The following is a 19944-nucleotide window of genomic DNA, read 5'->3' on the forward strand; positions in this document are numbered from 1 at the left end:
CAATCAGTGCAAGGTTACAGGCCCGTTCAAGTCGAGCCTGGCAGCGCGAAACTGCCGTTCGTCGCATATATATAATCATAGTAATAATAATAATAGTAATAATAATAATGATGATGATGATGATGATGATGATTGCAATTAGAACCTTATACCATGAGCAGTTTTCTGGAACAGTCTCAAGATAAGCCAGGTTTGTCAGACACAGAGACATGCAAAAGAGAGACATGCAGAAGAGAGACATGCAGAGGGACATGAAAAAGAGACAGGAACAGACGGAAATGCAAAAGGGACAGGCAGATACGCAAAAGCAACAGGCAGACAGACAAAAGGGACAAGACATGCAAAACGGTCAGGAGGACACGCAAAAGGGAAAGGCAACACACAAAAGGGCCAGCGTAGACACAAAAGGGACAGCACGGACACACATAAAAGGGACAGGCGGACATAAAAGGGACAGGCGAGCACACAAAAAGGGGCAGGCGGACACACAAAAAAGGGACGTGTGGGCACAAAAAAGGGACTGACGTGCACGTGAAGGGATGAAGACGGTCACGCAAAGGGATGAAGACGGGCAAGCAAAGGGATGAAGATGGGCACGCAAAGGGTAGAGATGGGCACGCAAAGGGTAGAGATGGGCACGCAAAGGGTGCAGACGGGCACACAAAGGGATGCAGACGGGCATGCAAAGGGATGCAGACGGGCACGCAAAGGGATGCAGATGGGCACGCAAAGGCTCAGACGTGTATGCAAAGAATCACACGGGTACGCAAAGGGACGCAGACGGGCACGCAAAGGGACGCAGACGGGCACGCAGAGGCTCAGACGTGTATGCAAAGAATCACACGGGTACGCAAAAGGGATGCAGACGGGCACGCAAAGGGATGCAGATATAGACTGAGATACACAAAAAGGACAGACAGACAGAGAGAGAGAGAGCGAGGGAGAGAAAGGAGAAAGAGAGAGGGAAAGGGAGAGGGCGAGAGAGAGGGAGAGCGGGAGAGGGAGAGGGGGAAAGAGAGAGGGGGAGGGGGAAAGAGAGAGAGGGGGGGAAAGAGAGAGAGGGGGAAAGAGGGAGAGGGGGGGGGAAAGAGGGAGAGGGGGGGCGGGAGAGAGAGAGGGGGAAAGAGAGAGGGGGGGAAGAGAGAGAGAGAGGGGGAAAGAGAGAGAGGGGGAAAGAGAGAGAGAGAGGGGGGGAAAGAGAGAGAGGGGGAAAGAGAGAGAGGGGGAAAGAGAGAGAGGGGGAAAGAGAGAGAGAGGGGGAGAAAGAGAGAGAGGGGGGGAAATAGAGAGAGAGGGGGAAAGAGGGAGAGGAGGAAAGAGAGAGAGGGGGAAAGAGGGAGGGGGAAAGAGAGAGAGAGGGGGGGGGGAAAGAGAGAGAGAGAGAGAGAGAGAGAGAGAGAGAGAGAGAGGGGGAAAGAGAGATAAACATGGATTTTGATCCAAAGGCCAAAATGTACAGTCATACGCAAACTGATGCTCAGCATTCAGGTGTCACCAGGAAGACAACAAGATGACTACAACACATGAAAACAAACCCTAACTCACGCAAAGGTAGTGGAAACACAAAAATGCTTTCCAGCAAGGAGAGAAGCAAATAACTGTTATTGATAAAAGTAGAAATAAATATAGCTCGTTTGAAAGTGTTGCAATGGCCAACAGAAAGGAACAAGTAGGCTAAATTCAAAGTACACCGCCCCCATGCCAAATTAATAAATAACATATCCTCCAGCACGAGACATTGCCGGGGTGCCTTAGGCACCCGGCGATGGCGCCGTGCAGCACATAGAGACGGTATTGGGAGGGAGCGTGTACAATAATTGATTGATTAATTGCGCAATAAAATAAAATAAATAGTAATCATAAAATAATTAATTTCTTAATCAATTGGCTGATAGTATACCTAAACCACCACTGATTCAACCAAATCTGTAACTTTTAAAAATTATTTAATAAAGTAATTAATCGAAAAATTAAATAATTAATTGATTAAGCAATAAATCAAAAATACCCTTTATAGCCAAATTACTTGGTCATTGTCATGTCCAAATATCAGATTCCTAACTCAAAAGGTGCCTGAGATATTGCCCATATGAGAAAGAAAATAAATAAGTACTTAAGAAATCGATACTAATTAAGTAATTAATCAATTAATTGATTAATCAAAAAATAAAGAAAACAGTTTTTGCCAAAACACTTGCTCACTATTGTGCCCAAATGTCAGCCTCCTATCTCAAAGTATGGCTTGAGAAAATAAGAAAGAAAAAAAAGAAAAAACAAAGAGTGAAAACCGAGTACGCCCTTTCGGCGAGAGTCATCGTCGGGCTCCCAAGGCTTTTTGCACGTGGTGATGACGTCGTGCAGTGCCTGGAGATAGAATAGCAAGGGGTAGAGTACAACATATAAGACAATGTACAAATATATGAACAGCAATATACGAATAGTGCGACATTGCGGGGGTAACCTTCAGCGCCTAGCGATGCCGCCGTGCGGCACATAAAGACAAAATTGGGAGGGAGCGGTGTACAATAAAAGCAGAAAAAAGACAGGAGAACAAAGTTAAATGTTCTGGACTTTATTTTACCCAACGAGCAGTGAATTAACGAACAGACCGATTCCCATAGGACATGACCATGGACCACGAGCCAAGAAAATGGTTGTACAAAGTTAACGTGGACTTTCACAATTCACATCAACACCAATCCTGTCAGTATTGCTTCTCCATCAATGGCTTCTTGATGGATTATTCATCTGGGAAAAATGATCAATACGAAATTTTGGAGAAAACTCTGACTTACAGCCAGATTACGGCACGATTCCAAAATGGATATGGAGATGTTTATGTCCCTTGTACAATCCAATATTATTGGCATGTATCAGATCATGTGTTCAGTCCATTTCCTTTACATTATTTTGCTCCGATCTTCTGTTCATTTTTTTTTTGTTTCAACCTCATCTGTTCTGTGTTCTAGCTCTTCCAGGAAGATGATTATGTACACCCCCTAAAAAATTAAATCCGTTGATGGGGGATTAGGTAGGATTATCGCTGCGGTCCGGACTGATGATACCTGTAGTCCGGATATGGATATGGTCTACCTTTTGAGGATCCTTACTTTAAGTAATCCATAATACTGTTACGTTTATGGGGGGGGGGGGGAGGGGGTAGGTAAAAGGATCCCATAGGAAAGGTAGCACTGTATAATTGTAGCATGGACCATGGACGCGTAGAAGAAATCTCGATGTACAGTAAGTAGGGAAACTGTAGCTTAAGGTTGTTTATGTGTTATTCACAAGGGCGGTGAAGACATGCTAATTAGTGTAGTGATTAAGATTAGTTTTCCCCAGTGTGTGATTACCCCCCTGTAATCCTTCCCTTTACGCTTTGCTGCCAAGGCAGGCCAGGAAAACCTCCTTTTTACAATTACCACGGCCAGCCATGACAGCCACCGTTAAACCATAACAATGGTCCACTGCAAGCAAACAGGTTCCCGGACACTACACCCCACCCCTAATGGACCAAATAGGTGAAAGCCCACCCACGGGAGGCGGATAATAAGAGGGGTGGTCAAGAATGCTGGCAGGCCACGCCCTGAGGGACGTGATTGGACCAATAACGTGGGCAGGGTGAACTGGGAGGAAAACGACCTGATTGGCTCGTTAGAGTGAAGAGTAAGAGGTTGTCTGTCTCTTGGATCCGACAAGACGCTGGCCATTTTGGTTGGGTTGGTGCGCTTTTGAGGAGAGCTGTTGCAACAATTGCAAAGGAGGTTTTGGTGATTGCTGGGCTCATGGTTGGAGCTGGGGCCGCGTTGTGCTTGCCAGGCTAAGGAATCGAAAGGAGGCCATCTTGACTCCTTGCCTCATGCCTGGGTGTTTGACGCACGGTGCCGCCGCTATTTTGGGGCGCTTCAACGCGCGAGCCTTTCGTCGGCCGTCGTCACCTTACACTGCCGACCTTACCAAAATAACTCGTTGGACGAGCTAAGTGCCAGCACTAAAAAAAGGACATTTTATTTTATTTTATCTTTCCCCTGTGTGTCCATCTTAAAGTCAGTCTGTGTGAGGTACGTACTTCTATAGGAATTCGTTTTTTACCTCAGGTTTATTTTGACATTTTCACCCCTTGCTTTATTTTTATTAAATTCTTTATTGTTGTATTTTCATTTATCGTGTTTCTTTGTTCGTGCATTCAGGAATAAACCCGTGTTTCTTTTCGTTCAGACAAACGTCTCCCATTCTTTAATTCCCACATGCGTGTGACAAAAATAACCTATTGAAAAATATTGAAAAAATAAAAAGTTATGTTCACAGTGTGAATGGTGGGATATCCCGTAAAGCTGTTCAGTGTGAATGGTGGGATATCCCGTGAAGCTGTTCACAGTGCGCATGGTAGGATATCCCGCCAAGCTATGTCCACAGTGTGAATGGTGAGACATCCCGCAAAGCTGTGAATCATAGGGCTGCAAATGTAGAAGCAGGTCATGCTCTGAGCTTGTGGAGGTTTTTTTTTGTGTATGTCCAGTTGCTTTGTGCATAGCTGGTGGAAGATGTGTTTTAGAACTGTGTTATGCTCGTGGAATTTTTTTTTTTGTGGCCGCGAAAAACCGAAAATATGCTGGACACAGTGCCGTGAATGTAGAAGCAAGTCGCAATTTTTCAACCACGAATACACAGAACCTGCGTATGTTGGGACCGCGAATGTCAGGGTCCGACTGTACTTTAATCAGTCAATGAGAGGTCATCGTGGTTCCAACGCAAGACATTTTTGAACAGGTCAAACAAAATTACGGCTTAAGAACCAAGTGATGTGACAAAGGGCTGAACAAGATGGCATACAGCCATTTTGGCGTTTTTTTTTTTTTTTTTTTTTTGTGATGAGCACCCCGGAAATTATCTTCAAAAGGGGTGTTTAAATTGACCAATATACCCAGTTTTCATTTATGCACTTTGTTGGAGTTCGATAAGTATGCATGCCAGGTTTGGAGCGACTGGGTTTCATGGTATTGGAGTCATGGACGGACGGACGCACGCACACACACACACACACACACACACACACACACACACACACACACACACACACACACACACACACCAAGGGCAATCATTGAAAATGAGGACCTCATGCTTACGTACGACTTGATGATTCCATCGATCGTGAACATAGAAAACAAAGCATTGCATCTGGACATTGCACTCAGGATCAAAAAGGAAAAGAGAGCATTGATGATTGAGATATCAGTACCCAGCGATTTTGGCCTAAACAACGCAGAAATCAAGAAAATGACCAAATACCGGGACCTCAAAAATGAGGTCAATAGATATTGGAAGCTGAAGAGCATCAAAATGGTACCAGTGATAATTGGAGCAAAAGGTATGATGAAGAAGAACCTCACTGTGATTTTGAAAACCATCCCCGGGAATATTAATACAAATGAACTTCAACTGGAGGCAATCCGGGGTTCAGCGACAATCCTGAAAAGAGAACTTGGAACAAAACTCTGGAAAAGTTGAACAGCTTGGTCCTGAAACCCACAAATGGAGATAACAACCAATGACACACACAAAAAAAAAAAAAACACACACACACACACACCAAATTTTGAGAGCCAGGATGTAAAGTGTGACATATTGTGCCATTCTTCCTTCAGACCAAGGGCATTTTGATGGTGGATTGTGCTACGTTGGCTTTGGTATTCAAGCAGCATTCCAAGATGTCCCAGAGTGGTTTGATTGGCATTAAATTGAGGCTTTGCAGATATTCAAAATATAGTAGTCCTCAACCCACTTCCTCACAGACACAGCAGTATGTAAATGTGCGTTGTCCTTTTGTAAGATGCAAAACCCACTCACCCCACCATATTATTGCATTAAAGCCTGCAGTTCCGACTTGTCCAAAATGTCCTAATAAGACACCTTTACAAAGCACATGCTACTTTGCAGTACGATGGCAAAACATGTACTTGTTTGGCTGTTCAATCCCATTATTTTGGGGAAAAAAATGTTGGGGCATGTGTGCCTCTGCGCCTGTTTGTCTCTTTGGTGGATTATAGGTGTGTACTTCGTCCAAAGTCTTATAATCCATTTATTCACCACTTTTTCTGACATAGCTTCTCTCAAAACCTTTTTGTCCTCCCGTTTTCAAGTTAATAAATCTCAAAGGAAATCCAACAAAGTTGGAATGCTGTCAAGTGCATTCTCTCGATAGGGTTGGTACTAGACCACTTTCTGTGCTGTCCTTGTGCTATTACATCCATGTGATATTTGCAGTATATTCTATGGATTATTGACAGTTTATAAATACTGTTTATACTTAACATACTGCACAGTGCATTGTATTACTAATATACTACACTGTAGTATTATATTGTACATTAAACAGTATAACATAGCATAGAAAACTTCATAATTATAGTAAGTGTATATACAGCCGGACCCTGACATTCGCAGGGATGCGTTCCTGAAAAATGCCACGAATGTCGGAACCGCGAATATTTGGGCTTTGTTTCAAAGGGGAAAAGAGGAATAGGTTCCTGGCAGTTCGTGATTCATAACGGAGATTTAAAAAAAATTATACGAAAACAAATGCACGTGATTACAGTTTCATTCAAAATGCTTCCAAGTAAAAGAACAACAGCAAAGCTCTTCCAATTTTTCTTTAAGATACAGAACAAAGAAACTTTTGATGACGATGATGATGATCAATAATGATAATTTAAAATCCAGTATACTCGATGAACTACTCTGAAGAGGACGCAGGTGAGGTTGCTGATGAGTCATGCAACCATGTCAAGGGGAAGCAGGTGAGAGTGCTGCAGGTGTTCAGGTGGAGGGGACGAAAAAATGGGTGATTGCGAGCTACAGTCATGGCCAAAAATATTGGCACCCTTGCACATTTTTCAAATAACTCACAATTTTCCCTAAAAATAAGTTGAAATTCACAAAAGTATTTGGTCTCCACAATTCTTTATTTCACTGTTAATATTACAGAACCTTTGTTTTTGATTCAGAACTCAATATATCCTTTTAAATCAGAAAATAAATATAAATGGCATTGACAAAATTATTGTCACCCTCGACTTAATATTTGGTAGCACGGCCTTTGGACAAAATAACGGCAGTCAAGCGCTTCCTATAGCACATGAATGAGCTTCCTACGCCTCTCTACTGGCAGTTCGGCCCACTCTCCTTGTGCAAAGTGCTCCAGTTCTCCCAGATTTGAAGGGTGCCTTCTCCCAACTGCTGTTTTCAGATCTCCCCGACAGGTGTTCAATGGAATTTAGATCTGGACCCATTGCTGGCCACTTCAGAGTAGTCCAGCATTTTGTCTTGAACCATTCCTGGGTGCTTTTTGAAATGTGTTTGTGGTCATTGTCCTGCTACAAGACCGATGACCTTCAATGGAGACCCAGCTTTCTGACACTTGGTTGAACATTGTGCTCCAAAATGCCTTGGTAATCTCCTGATTTCATGATGCCATGCACACATTAAGGCACCCAGTGCACAGCAACAACAAAACATCACTAAACCTCCTCCATGTTTGACTTTAGAGAAGGTGCTCGTTTCTTTGAAGGCTTCATTTTGTTTTCTGTAAACATAGAGATGATGTGCTTTACCAAGAGCTCTAATTTGGTCTCATCTGTCCACCGGACAATCTACCAGATGGATTTTGGCTTGTTCAGGTGTGTTTTGGCAAACTCCAGTCAGGCTTTCTTATGTCTCTCTCTCTCAGCAGCAGTGGGGTCCTCCTGGGTCTCCTTTCATTGAGGTGGTGACGGATGGTGCGAGTTGAAACTGTTATACCTTATGTCTGAAGGTCAGCTTGAATCTGTTTGGCAGTTAATCGAGGTGCTTTCTCCACCATTCGAACAATCCTTCGCTGCAATCTACGATCAAGGTTTCTCTTGAGGCCACGTCCAGGGAGGTTGGCTCCAGTGCCATGGGCCTTAAACTTCCTGATAACAGTGTGTATGGTGGAAACGGGAACATCAAGGTCTCTGGAGATGGACTTATAGCCTTGAGATTGTCCATGCTTGGCTACAATCTTGTGTCTGACCTCCTCAGACAATTCTGTTTTTCTTTCTTTTCTCCATGCTTATTGCAGTACACAGTGACAGAAATCAGCAGAATGACTGCTTTTCTCTATTCAAACTGGTTGAATGGGTGATTTTTATATTGCATGCACCTGCAACTCACCACTGGTGAGTTCCATTCCAAAGTAAAAGAGAATCACCTGCTTGAAATCCAATTATTTCGAACAACTTCTAAAAGGTACCAATAATATTGTCCGGGACATTCTAGGATTTCTGTGTGGAATAAGCTAAGATTTCGTGATTTTTTTCAGGTTTTTTTTCTTTTTTCTTTTTGCTCCATTGCAAACCAAAGAAATACATGTGGATACCAAAATATTTTTTTATTTCAACAATTTTCTCGAAGAAATGGTGAATTATTTGAAAAAAAGTTCAAGGGTGCCAATATTTTTAGCCACGAATGTGTGGATTGCTGCAGGTTTCTGTGCAGCTGTTTGCATGGCAGCAAAACATCATCCAACCCCCTCTGGAACCGGAGGTACTGCTCCATCGATGGGTTGAAGAAGGAACCGAGGCCATATTGTAACCTGTCAGAGACAAACCTTATATCCCGCAACACCTCAGTCAGGAACTTGATGCTCAGGTTGGGTCTCGCTACCTGTTCCTCCTCTTCACTGTCCTCCGCATCCTCAGTCAGCTCCTCACTATGCTAGGCGATGAGATCCTCCAATTCCTCAGGCTCCATGTTATCAAAGCTTTCCCGTCCCACCTTCCATGCCAACCCGGCAATTGTCCACCTCTCTTCCGTAGTGTCGGGAAAACCTCTGAAGTCTTCGACTACCTGTGGCCATAGATTGTGCCAGCAAGCATTGGTGGTGGAGTCTTTGATTTTGTCCGAGTCTTTGATAGCATTGATGTAGTGGGCTATGTTGAACTCTTTCCAGCATTTCCCGATGGTCATGTCAGAGTTAGACACCATAGCATCCAAGATCTGACTGAAGGTATGATGGGTATAATATGTTTTAAACGTTGAAATCGCCGCTTGGTCGAGTGGTTGGATCAAGGAGGTGGTGTTGAGTGGAAGGAAGATGACCTTCACATTTGAATGGGCCACCTGCAGCCCTTTGGGATGGCCAGGAGCATTGTTCACCAGCAGGAGGACCTTGAAGGGGAGGTTCTTTTCTGCCAAGTACCTCTACACTTGAGGGACAAACCAGTTGTGGAACCAATCCTTGAAGATGGCAGCTGTTACCCATGCCTTTTTTTGGCCCTCCAAAATACGTGCAGAGTGTGCTTGTTTTTGCCCTTGAAAGGTACGTGGGTTCAGCATAATGTGTTTGACCATGTAGTCCTTTGTCGTTGGCACAAAGAAGAGACACCCGGTCCTTTGTGGACTTGAACACTGATGCTGTCCCCTCGCGCTTCGAAATAAAAGTTGGCGTTGGCATCTTTTTCCAAAACAGGGCAGTCTCATCTGGGTTTAAGACCTGCTCTGGTACATACCCCTTCTTCTCGATGAGCTGCGCAGGCTGAGCAGGAAAACTTTGAGCCTTGAGGTGTTGAAACTATCTCCTGTTAGCTCAGAAGGAACTGAGGCCACTCGTACCGACATCACTCGTGTTTGAGGCACCACCCACACCAGCCAGACGATCGTACATTCACTTTGCCTTTTTATGAATGCGAGGTCCGTTTAAAAACATGTTCCTCTGGGCATTGTCCTCCACCCACACATTTAATGCCTTCTCCATTGCTTTGTAACCACTAACCACTTTTGGGTAACCACTTTTGTGCTGGGTACTGCACTCGCCGCAACACTTGCACAAATCGCCTCCTCATTCTTCTTTATGTAGCACACAGTCGACTCCTTGATGCCATAATGCCTGCCAACAGAGGCAGCACTCTCACCTCTTCATAGTCGGTCAAGCAGCTCCACTTTCTGGCTAAGGCTCATTTCTTTTTTTTCTGCCTCTTGGGAGCAGACACATCTCCTGCACTACTCGTATACCTATGATCCATGATCGAACAATGTGTGAAAAAGTTCCTGAGAGCAAGGAATTACAGTAGATCAAGGCAGCGTGACGTGAAGAAAGACTGAAACCTAGAACACGCTGCACATAAGTACTCGTGCAGGGGATGTGGGAATATGGAGGATGGGTGGGTAGTGTGCCCATTGGTTGTGAGGAATGTAGGTGGTGTTGGATGTTTTTTTGCACATGTACAGCTCTGCTTTATGCGTGACACATGGAAGATGCTTTTTATAAAATGGTTTGCATGGTTGGAGAAATATTCTTTTAGAACTGTTATATGCTCCGTGGCTTTTTGCAAATGGTATACGCAGCTGGTGACAAATTGGTGGTGAAAGATACTATTAGAACTGTTTCATGTGCAGGGCTCAAGGAAGATATGCTTTTTGCACCCGCGAAAAAGAGAAGCACATAGCAGCAAACGTAGAAACAGATCAGGCATGCGGCTCGTGGAATTTATGTTTTTGCGTGCACACAGCGGCTTTGTGTGTGGCTGGTGGAAAATGTATTTTAGAACTGTGTTACGCATGCATATGGTGGGATATATGTTTTTTGCTCACAGAAAAACCGTGAATACGTGAAGCACAGGGCCACAACTGTAGAAGCAGGTTACGTTATGAACTGGAAATACGCGAGGGTCCGCGAATGCTGGGTCCGCGAATGCTGGGACCGCAAATGTCGGGGTTCGGCTGTATTATGGCCTTTTAATTCTCATGAAAGCAAAATATATTTGAGTCTCATTGGAAGTGACTCCCACTATACTGGAACAGGTACGTGGATGACATTTTTCGCCATTGTGCATGGAGACATGGCAGACAACCTTCTTGGACAACTTGGCTGAGTATTTCCGAGCTTAGCTTGACAGATGATCTTGAAAAGGAAAGCAAATTAGCCTTTTTGGATGTGGAGGTTTACCAGAAGCCTGATGGCTACCTAAATACGTCCGTTTATAGGAAACTAACCCACAACAAGAGATTACTGGATTTTAACTCCAGCAAGCCAAACACAAGCAAATGCAGTGTAGCATGAGACTTGGCAGCTCCGGGAAGGACAGTGTAAACTTCCAAAGCCGAAGTAATTTTAAAAAATGAGATTAGTTAAAGGCTTTCTCAAAAATGGGTAGAGCAAAAGGAATACTCCCTATCCTGAAATAACAAAAACGGGCAGAAAAGTAAGAGCCTGACACACTTGGGCACTGCCCTGCCACTACCGTACGACCAGAGCCTTTCTGAAAGGATTGGCAAGATAGTATGCAGCACACTGATTGGTGTAGCCTGCAAGCCTCTACGCACCATCCACAATGTCATTTCAAAACTGAAAGACACAATTTCAATTTGTGACAAATCAGGAGTAGTTTACAATCTGTCATGTAGAGACTATGACCAATTCTACATTGGTGAAACTGGAAGGAATTTTAAAAAAGACTAGATAAACGTAATAGATCAGTTAGGCTTGGAAAGGTGACACAGTCAGCCATATAGCACGTCATTGGCTGCATTCTGGCCACAAATTTGACTTTGATGGGACAGGTGTCCGAGACATGACGTACATCAAATGATGGATCAATTCTGGAGGCATGGCACGGCAAGAGCTGAGAGGGTGGTACAACTGGGGAGACGGTGACATACCCACACAATACACACATCTGATACAAATGGCATAAACTGGATGGTGCAAGCAACTGGATAAGGTGAGCAAAGATTGCACCAGGTCCCCAACACCATGCCCACACATGTATAACACCTAATGGAAACTTCACCAATCATCCAACCCACATGTCAGCACTTCCAGCCCAGACACAAACCCAGCGAAGTTTGTGCCCTGGAAAAACAAAAACAACAAGAAGCACACACACCCACTCACACAATACGAGTAAATAATAAGAGCAGAGCAGACTATCGATGATGCGATTGGATGTTTATTGCTTAAGGTTTGGCAAAATAAAAACACTCCTCAAATGACCTCGTACACCGGCGCGTGACAGGGAAGAGGTTTAAATGTTGCCCGAGACCTGGTCTGTTCTTGATTGTTTATCATGGAGTATGGTGGTACTCCATATGTAGGGATGGACATAGGGAAAAAATGGCCGCCCCATCAAATGTGTACAAACACTGAAAAGCTACTATAGAGTGAGGTCATAAGCCTTTAAAAGCCATACCTTTTATTCTTAAACGTTTTCATAACAAAGAAGAAAAAGACGCCAGAATACATCAAACATACCAAATTGAGAGATCACCAAATCTCCTAAGTGTGCATACACAGAATTGTTGATAAATGCCATCTAGCCTAGCACAATAATGGCTGAAGCAATTACAATGATTCCAATGGAAGGAAGCAACATTGTCTCTCTGGTATTGTACCCATACCATAACAATTATTTAAATTGTAATATAATTCAACCAAAATATTGTTACGTTTGTATGGGGTAGGGATGAAATACCTTAGGAAGGTTCAGAATGTGTAGGTTTTAGTATGGACCATGTGACGCGAAGAAGAAGAAACCCATCTCGATGTACATAAGCAGGGTAAATGTTCAGGTTAACAGTGTTTGCATGTCGCCATAAGGAGGGTGGTTTTGTGATAATTAATTATAGGGCTTAGGGTTAATAATCCCCAGTGTGTAATTGCCTGCCTGTGATTTTTCCCTAATGTTCTTATAAAACTCAGCCGGCAAGGCAATGGACTCATTCGCTCACCACACCACCAGATCCGACAGACCCAGCCAATTTGCCAATTGGAAAGTAAACCCCGACGTCATCCGAACATTCCCGAACAGAGATTAGACTCCGTCCCCCGACGACTTGTAACGAGGAGGCCACGCCCCGGCCTTTGTGATTGGTGGAGGTGCGATAGGATGATTGAGTAGCGCTCGGTGATTGGACAGAGTGTGACATCAGCCGTCGAACATTCGAGAGCTGAAGGAAAAAAAGACGCCGTCTCCCCATCTTTGTCTCTTCTTCTGGTCCTGGCTGCATTGCAACATTAGAGGAGGGGGGTGGGGGGGGGGTGTTGTTGGACTGTGGTGTCTTTCGGGGGAGCTGGGGCCATGTTGCGCTTGACGGTGGAAGCATGGAAGGGCTGGTTGAGTGCCTGCTCGTGCCAGGGCGTTTTCTGATGCGCGGGTTCGGCGCCATTATCGGGGTGTGTCCCGCACAAGCGGCTACACCGGCAGCAATGACCAACGCGCCCTCGACGCACTTTGGGGCCAGAGCTGGGAGTCAGCCCGACAGTAAGGGAAGTTATTTTTATTTTTCTTTCCCCCTTGTTTGTATACAAGTCTGAGTAGAGACGTCTCAGATTAGGAAATAGTTTTTCTACCTCAACATTTTTATTGTCTTTGCATTTACTAGGGCATGCCCGTACTATATATAAGCTAGGACGTGCCCGTACGTGGGTGCCCGTTCCTTGCCAAAAAAAAAAAAAAAAAAAAATTTGTGTAGGGGTGTGTGTGTGTAAACATCCTAGGGCGTGCCCGTACGTGGGTGCAAAAAAACATGCGTGCAAACAACAACAACAAAAAAAAACTTTGAAACCACGTGGCAGTAACGACCACAGAACCCCCCCCCCCCCTCTATTTACATGAATGGTTTGGTCCATTCGCAACGACCACAGAACCCCCCCCTCTATTTACATGCAATGGTTTGGTCCAAAGCGAACGGTTTGGTCCATTCGATGTGATTTGATGATTCGATGTGAATGGTTTGGTCCATTCGCAACGACCACAGAACCCCCCCCCCCCCTCTATTTACATGAATGGTTTGGTCCATTCGCAAAGCCAAAGCGAACGACCACAGAACCCCCCCCCTCTATTTACATGAATGGTTTGGTCCATTCGCAAAGCCAAAGCGAACGACCACAGAACCCCCCCCCCCCCCCCCCTCTATTTACATGAATGGTTTGGTCCATTCGCAACGCCAAAGCGAACGGCGAACGGCTAAATCGCCATAGCTCGGTAAGTACTTGTCCGATTAATTTCAAACCTTGAAAAGGCACATCCTCGGGTCCCCAGCAATATACCTGGCAAGTTTCAAGTATATCGGACCGGTAGTTGTCGAGAAACAGCGGTCACAGACAAACAGACAAACAGACAAACGTACAAACGTACAAAGATTACTGGAATTATAGATAGATATCTAAAATTATATCCCCCCCCTCTATTTACATGAAATGGTTTGGTCCAAAGCGAACGGCTTGCGAGTACGGTGACAATCCCCCCCCCTCTATTTACATGCAATGGTTTGGTCCAAAGCGAACGGCTTCCGGAGTTTGGTAAAGAAATCGCCATCGCGTGCACAAACGCGCAGGAAAGCGAATGAATCGCAAATTCGGTTTTATTAGTTTTAAAACATAGTTTAACGCCAACATAGTTTGCAAACGTGAAATAAATGAATACGCTCTCAAATGTGCCATCCGAGGCAGAGTGTGTCCTCCACGTTCGGCACACGCGATAGTTCGCTGCTCTCTGATTGGTTGAATCGTTTTTTGGACATAGCTCGGTAAGTAATTGTCCGATTAATATGAAACCTTGAAAAGGCACATCCTCGGGTCCCCAGCAATATACCTGGCAAGTTAAAAGTATATCGGACCCGTGGTTGTCGAGAAACAGCGGTCACAGACAACAGACGTACAAACGTACAAACGTACAGAGATTACTGGAATTATAGATAGATTTTCATTAAATCATGAAATCATTATTTGTTGAATTTTACTTTTCTTGTAGTGGTTCGTTTCTTTGTTTTGTGGGTTCGGAATAACCCCGTGTTCCCGATTAGATAATGCTTCGGGCCTTTCCCACGCACGCCAAAGACAATCCCGCCAAGGTTCGAAATACGCCTCGGAGTCAAAGCTCGTTTCGGCTATTCGTCTGAGGCTGGTCTTTATTGGTCATGGACAGGAAAATAGATTTTTAAAAAATACAATATATATATAAATAATATACAGCCAAAATATACAATAACCTGCCAAACAGCACTTACATATGTGCAAAGTGAGAAACTTTCCCGTAAACCTCGCTGTCTGCCGTAAAGTCTCTGTGATGGATTGCAAGGCCTCGTGGATTGTAAGGTATGATAAAATGCGTAATTTACAGAAGGAAAAGGGTCAAGAATGGTCCGCTAAAGCTTTCATTGAGGTTCATACTAGTTATTGAAAAGAGCATTCTAAATTCACCTTTCCATAAACTTATGTGGACTATTGCTCAAGCAAGTTGTGTCGTACCTCCTCCTCATGTAAATATATATTGTTGCGGTTTTCTAAATAAAGGCAACCCCCCCACCCCCACCCCCCCCCCCCATAGTTAGTTACACCACAACATGTAGCCTCGCATTGTTAGTTATTTCTTATTAAATGTGAAGTATAGTCTCCTTCCCGGTGTTAGTATGCGTTGAGGCAGGCAGGGTAATGGTAGGCCTCATTGCAGCCTAAAGTGCCTCGTCATGGGCCTAGGCCAGGCCTTGCAGGCCCGAGGGAGGAGCTGGAGGGTGTGGCCGGTGAGCAGCGAACAGCCAACGGGAGCTGAAGGGAGTGGCCGAGAGTGACCAATAACGGGCTGTCACGACACGTGACCACAGGCGGCCAATGGAGGCCCATGGAACGTTCGAGTGGGGTGTCGGGGGGGACGATAAAACCCGGCCCGGACTCCCCGCTCTCTCTGACTCGTGCCAGGCTCCCGCATATAGACTGACTCGCGACAGGCTCCTGCATATAGACTCTCTGACTCACGCCAGGCTCCTGCATATAGACTCTCTGGCAGGCTGACGTTCTCTTGCAGATGCTCTGCCTCACTCTCTCTGCCCCGCTGACCCTGAGATACGCTCCTCGGATTCCTGCTACATGCACGTCCTTGATCAACGCCCCCAGCCGGGAACATCTCCGGCTGTGGTGTCCTGGGTTGGAGCGATCCTTGGGGGTTTCCGTCCAATGAGCCCGTCCAGGCAAGCTGCACGAAGCGGCCGCGCTTTGTGCGCATTACCCTCTTCCTTCCCTTCCCCGAACGAATGAGGGCCCTTGTCTGGGACCCTAGGTAAGGCCGCTAAGATTCTCCGCTTTGTCCCTTTTCTGTGAATACTGTACATTGTGAATAAATCCTGTGGTTTGTTTCCAACCTGGCCGTCATCGTCCTTTCCACATTGGCCTAGCATCACCCCGAATTAAAACCGCTTGATCGGGTTCAATAGTGTTACCGGCACGAGTTACGCGACGCACAACCGCTCGGGCGTCCAGTATCAGCGTGACTTGTGCGGGGTTCAGTCCCCATTCTCACAGCTGAGTGGGTTGAAGGTACTCGGGTCGTGACCGTTAACCGTTCCGCGTGTAGCTGCAGGCTCGGCAGCTGGAATTGCTTTGCAATCCGTCCACCACGAGTGTAGTGTGTTTGGCGGCCTCGTGGACTCGGAGTTCGAGGGGGAGCAGGGCTTAACCCCCCCTTAGTACGTCGATGAACCCGAGATCCGCAACAAAATTGGTGTCAGGAGTGGGATAGAACCCTGACAAAAGAATTTGGTGCCGGGAGCGAGATTTGGACCTGGAGTGCACTTCATGTACTCAAAATTACGAGCGAGTGGAAATTTAGTTTAAAAACAAATTTTTTTGGAATTCGGGCAATGGCAGGCCAAGATGACCAGGTGCCAGTGGGCATAGAAAATGTGGACGAATTAATGACCCAGGACCAGCAGGAACAATTGTTGGATGGGGGAGTTGATGAGGGTGCTGCAGGAGGGGGAGAAAATGGCGGCGCAGGCCGAGCCCGCTGTGCAAGGGGGTTTTAACATCGAGTTGTTCTTAACTCAAATGAATGCATCCTTTAAACTGCAAATGGAAAGGATGAGCAAGGAAACAAACGGCAACATGAAAAAGATGGGGGAGGACATTGGGCGTAAGATGAGTAGGGAGGTAGCAGTGGTACGCGACGAGGTGAAGCAGTGCGAGGAGCGCGTGGAGAGGGAGTTGAAGCAGAGTACAGCTAAACTACAGGGGGGTATAGAAGAACTGACCCGGGAAGTAGAGAAATTGACTGTGGGACAACAGGATTTAAGGGAACAGGTGGGTAAGAATACCGACGTAATCGGGGGGTTGAAGGCAGCGCAAAAAGATTTGAAGCGGGAAGTTGTAGCGACGAAGAGGGAATGTAAAATGGTGCATGAGGGAGTGAGGAACTGACGAAGAGGATGGATGATGTAATAGAGACGATGGGAACAAAGGAACGGGAAATTAGGACACACATAGAGACGACCAAGGTAGCCTTAGAAGGGGAGATTTCAGGGGCGCACCAGGAAATGAAGGAGGTGAAACAGAAGCTAGAGGAGGTAGAAGGAGGAAAGAGTGAAATTAAAAAGAGACGAAGCGAGACAGAGAATGAATTAAGGGAGGAGGTGATGGAATATGTGCAAGGTTTGTGTTCGCACCGGGATGAAATGCTTGCTGACCAAATAAAAAGTTTGCAGGTGCTGGAGGAGAAGCGTGGGAAGAGAAGCCCCGAGGTGAGTGGCGATGATTGCGGGAATGTGTTTGGTGCGACGGGAGGCTCGACAAGCTTGGGGGTCGGGATAGACCCGGGCGTTCGTGAAAGGCCCATTGTGAGGTGTACGACTGGTACGGAGTGCGTGGAGAAAGAGTGTGCACCGGTGTGTGCGATGACGGGGTGTGCGAAAGGCGTGTGTGCACCTGGGTGTGCGAGTATGGAATGGGATGTGAGGGGTAATCGACCATCTCAGGCATCGACACCGACCGGGGTAGTGCTTCGCGGGACGAGTAGCGTACGCCAGCCCCAGGTGAGTGGTGCGCCATGGGGACCGGAGAGAATCGGTGCTGCGTCGGTCTCGCAAGTACCGGAGTGCACGATTCTTGCCTCCGGCACCTGCGCAGTATTGTTGGCACTGTACCGCGGCAAGGGCGATCGGCGGGGTTCGAGGGGTAATTTGGAATTACAAAGCCACGCACCTTACCGGGTGAGGTGCTCTGACCGTGGCTGGTTGGGTCATCGTGCGTGGGACCGAAGGGCCCCACGCAGGGATGGAGCCCGGCACCTGGGCCCATCAATCCCTCCCCCCTCGGATCGTCAATGGCGGACGAACAACCCATATAGGCGACCAACCGCCCGCACGGATCGCTCGGCCCTTCGAGGCCGAGCTGCAACAAGTTATCTCCATATGGAGGGGCTCATAGTGTAGAGAACTGGGGGGAGTATTGTACCCCACGTGGGGAAATGGTAGTGTGATCATTCCTCCCACGGGGGGGGGGGGGGCATGAGCATTAGTTTAAGGGGATGGCAGTGTTGGGCCCATGGAGGGGCCAGCAATGGTTGCCTCCATGGAGCACCGAAACTAGCCAAGGGAGGGTTAGGATAATGATAGGGATTTAGAGAGACCACAGGGACAAGAATTAAGTAGTGCCATGAACTGTAGAGGGGACGTATAGAGTTTAGTGGTTGTTAAAGAAAATGGTGTGCATAGTTTAAAGGGACGACGAGGGAAGCACGAGTTGGAGGGGAAATTAGTTAGATAGACGATGCTGTGTGTGTAAGTGTGAATTGAATTGCGGTGTGGAAATAAATGGTGTGCAAGATAGTTGGTGTGGAAATAAATGGTGTGGAATGCTTGGTGTGGAATGCATGGTGCGAAGGATTGAATGCGGGGAGTGGAACCCTTTCACGGAGGCCCGGCGGGGTCGTTTAAAGCTAGGTAGAGGGTGCAGGTAAATTGCATGGATATTGACACCTGTGGTGCTGATGGTAGAATGTAGTGTTTTGTGAGGTGCAGGAGATGGTGGAATGGCTGGGCGTGTGGTTTAATTGGTAGTTATGGTTATTGAGGCACTCCATCACTGGGAGCTCTTCGGCCAGGTAAGGCCGCAGGTAGGCTCTGGGAGCCAGTTAGGTTAGTGTGAGTCGGGCCCTATGATCCAGGGAAGGGACCTGGGTTGCCCAATGCCAAGGTGGGTATCGAGTGGGGTAAGCGCCAGGGAGGGCCTTCCCCAGGTATGTCACATTAATGATAAAAGTAAAACTTGAATACCGACTCTACGGGTCGCTCCGCCTGAGGTCGACTCGGGGTGAGTCTGGTCGGAGAGGGGGGTCGTGTTGCGGTTTTGTAAATAAAGGCAACCCCCCCCACCCCCCCCCCATAGTTAGTTAGTTACACCACAACATGTAGCCTCGCATAGTTAGTTATTTCTTATTAAATGTGAAGTATAGTCTCCTTCCCGGTGTTAGTATGCGTTAAGGCAGGCAGGGTAATGGTCGGCCTCAATGCAGCCGAAAGTGCCTTGTCATGGGCCGAGGCCAGGCCTTGCAGGCCCAAGGGAGGAGCTGGAGGGCGTGGCCAGTGAGCAGCGAACAGCCAATGGGAGCTGAAGGGAGTGGCTGAGGGTGACCAAAAAGGGGCTGTCACGACACGTGACCCCAGGCAGCCAATGGAGGCCCGTAGAATGTTCGAGTGGGGTGTCGGGGGGGCTATAAAACCCGGCCTGGTTTTATAGCTCCCCGCTCTCTCGCTCTGACTCGCGCCAGGCTCTTGCATATAGACTCTCTGACTCGTGCCAGGCTCCTGCATATAGACTCTCTGACTCACGCCAGGCTCCTGCATATAGACTCTCTAGCAAGCTGACGTTCTCTTGCAGATGCTCTGCCTCGCTCTCTCTGCCTCGCTGACCCTGAGATACGCTCCTCGGATTCCTGCTACGTGTACGTCCTTGATCAACGCCCCCAGCCGCGAACAACTCCGGCTGTGGTGTCCTGGGTTGGAGCGATCCTTGGGGGTTTCCGTCCAATGAGCCCATCCAGGCAAGCTGCACGAAGCGGCCGCGCTTTGTGCGTATTACCCTCTTCCTTCCCTTCCCCGAACGAATGAGGGCCCTTGTCTGGGACCCTAGGTAAGGCCGCTAAGATTCTCCGCTTT

At 46.7% G+C, this 19944-nt stretch overlaps 1 protein-coding gene across 1 annotated transcript in view; it reads right to left on the reverse strand.

Moving 5' to 3' along the window:
* LOC137423501 (single-minded homolog 2) overlaps nt 1–19944 on the reverse strand; it is a 169788-nt gene that overhangs the window by 47577 nt on the left and 102267 nt on the right. The gene's annotated exons all lie outside the window — the stretch shown is intronic.

This window comes from Myxine glutinosa, chromosome 3 (genome assembly GCF_964187855.1).
Source record: "Myxine glutinosa chromosome 3, kmMyxGlut1.1, whole genome shotgun sequence".
Classification (NCBI taxonomy): domain Eukaryota; kingdom Metazoa; phylum Chordata; class Myxini; order Myxiniformes; family Myxinidae; genus Myxine; species Myxine glutinosa.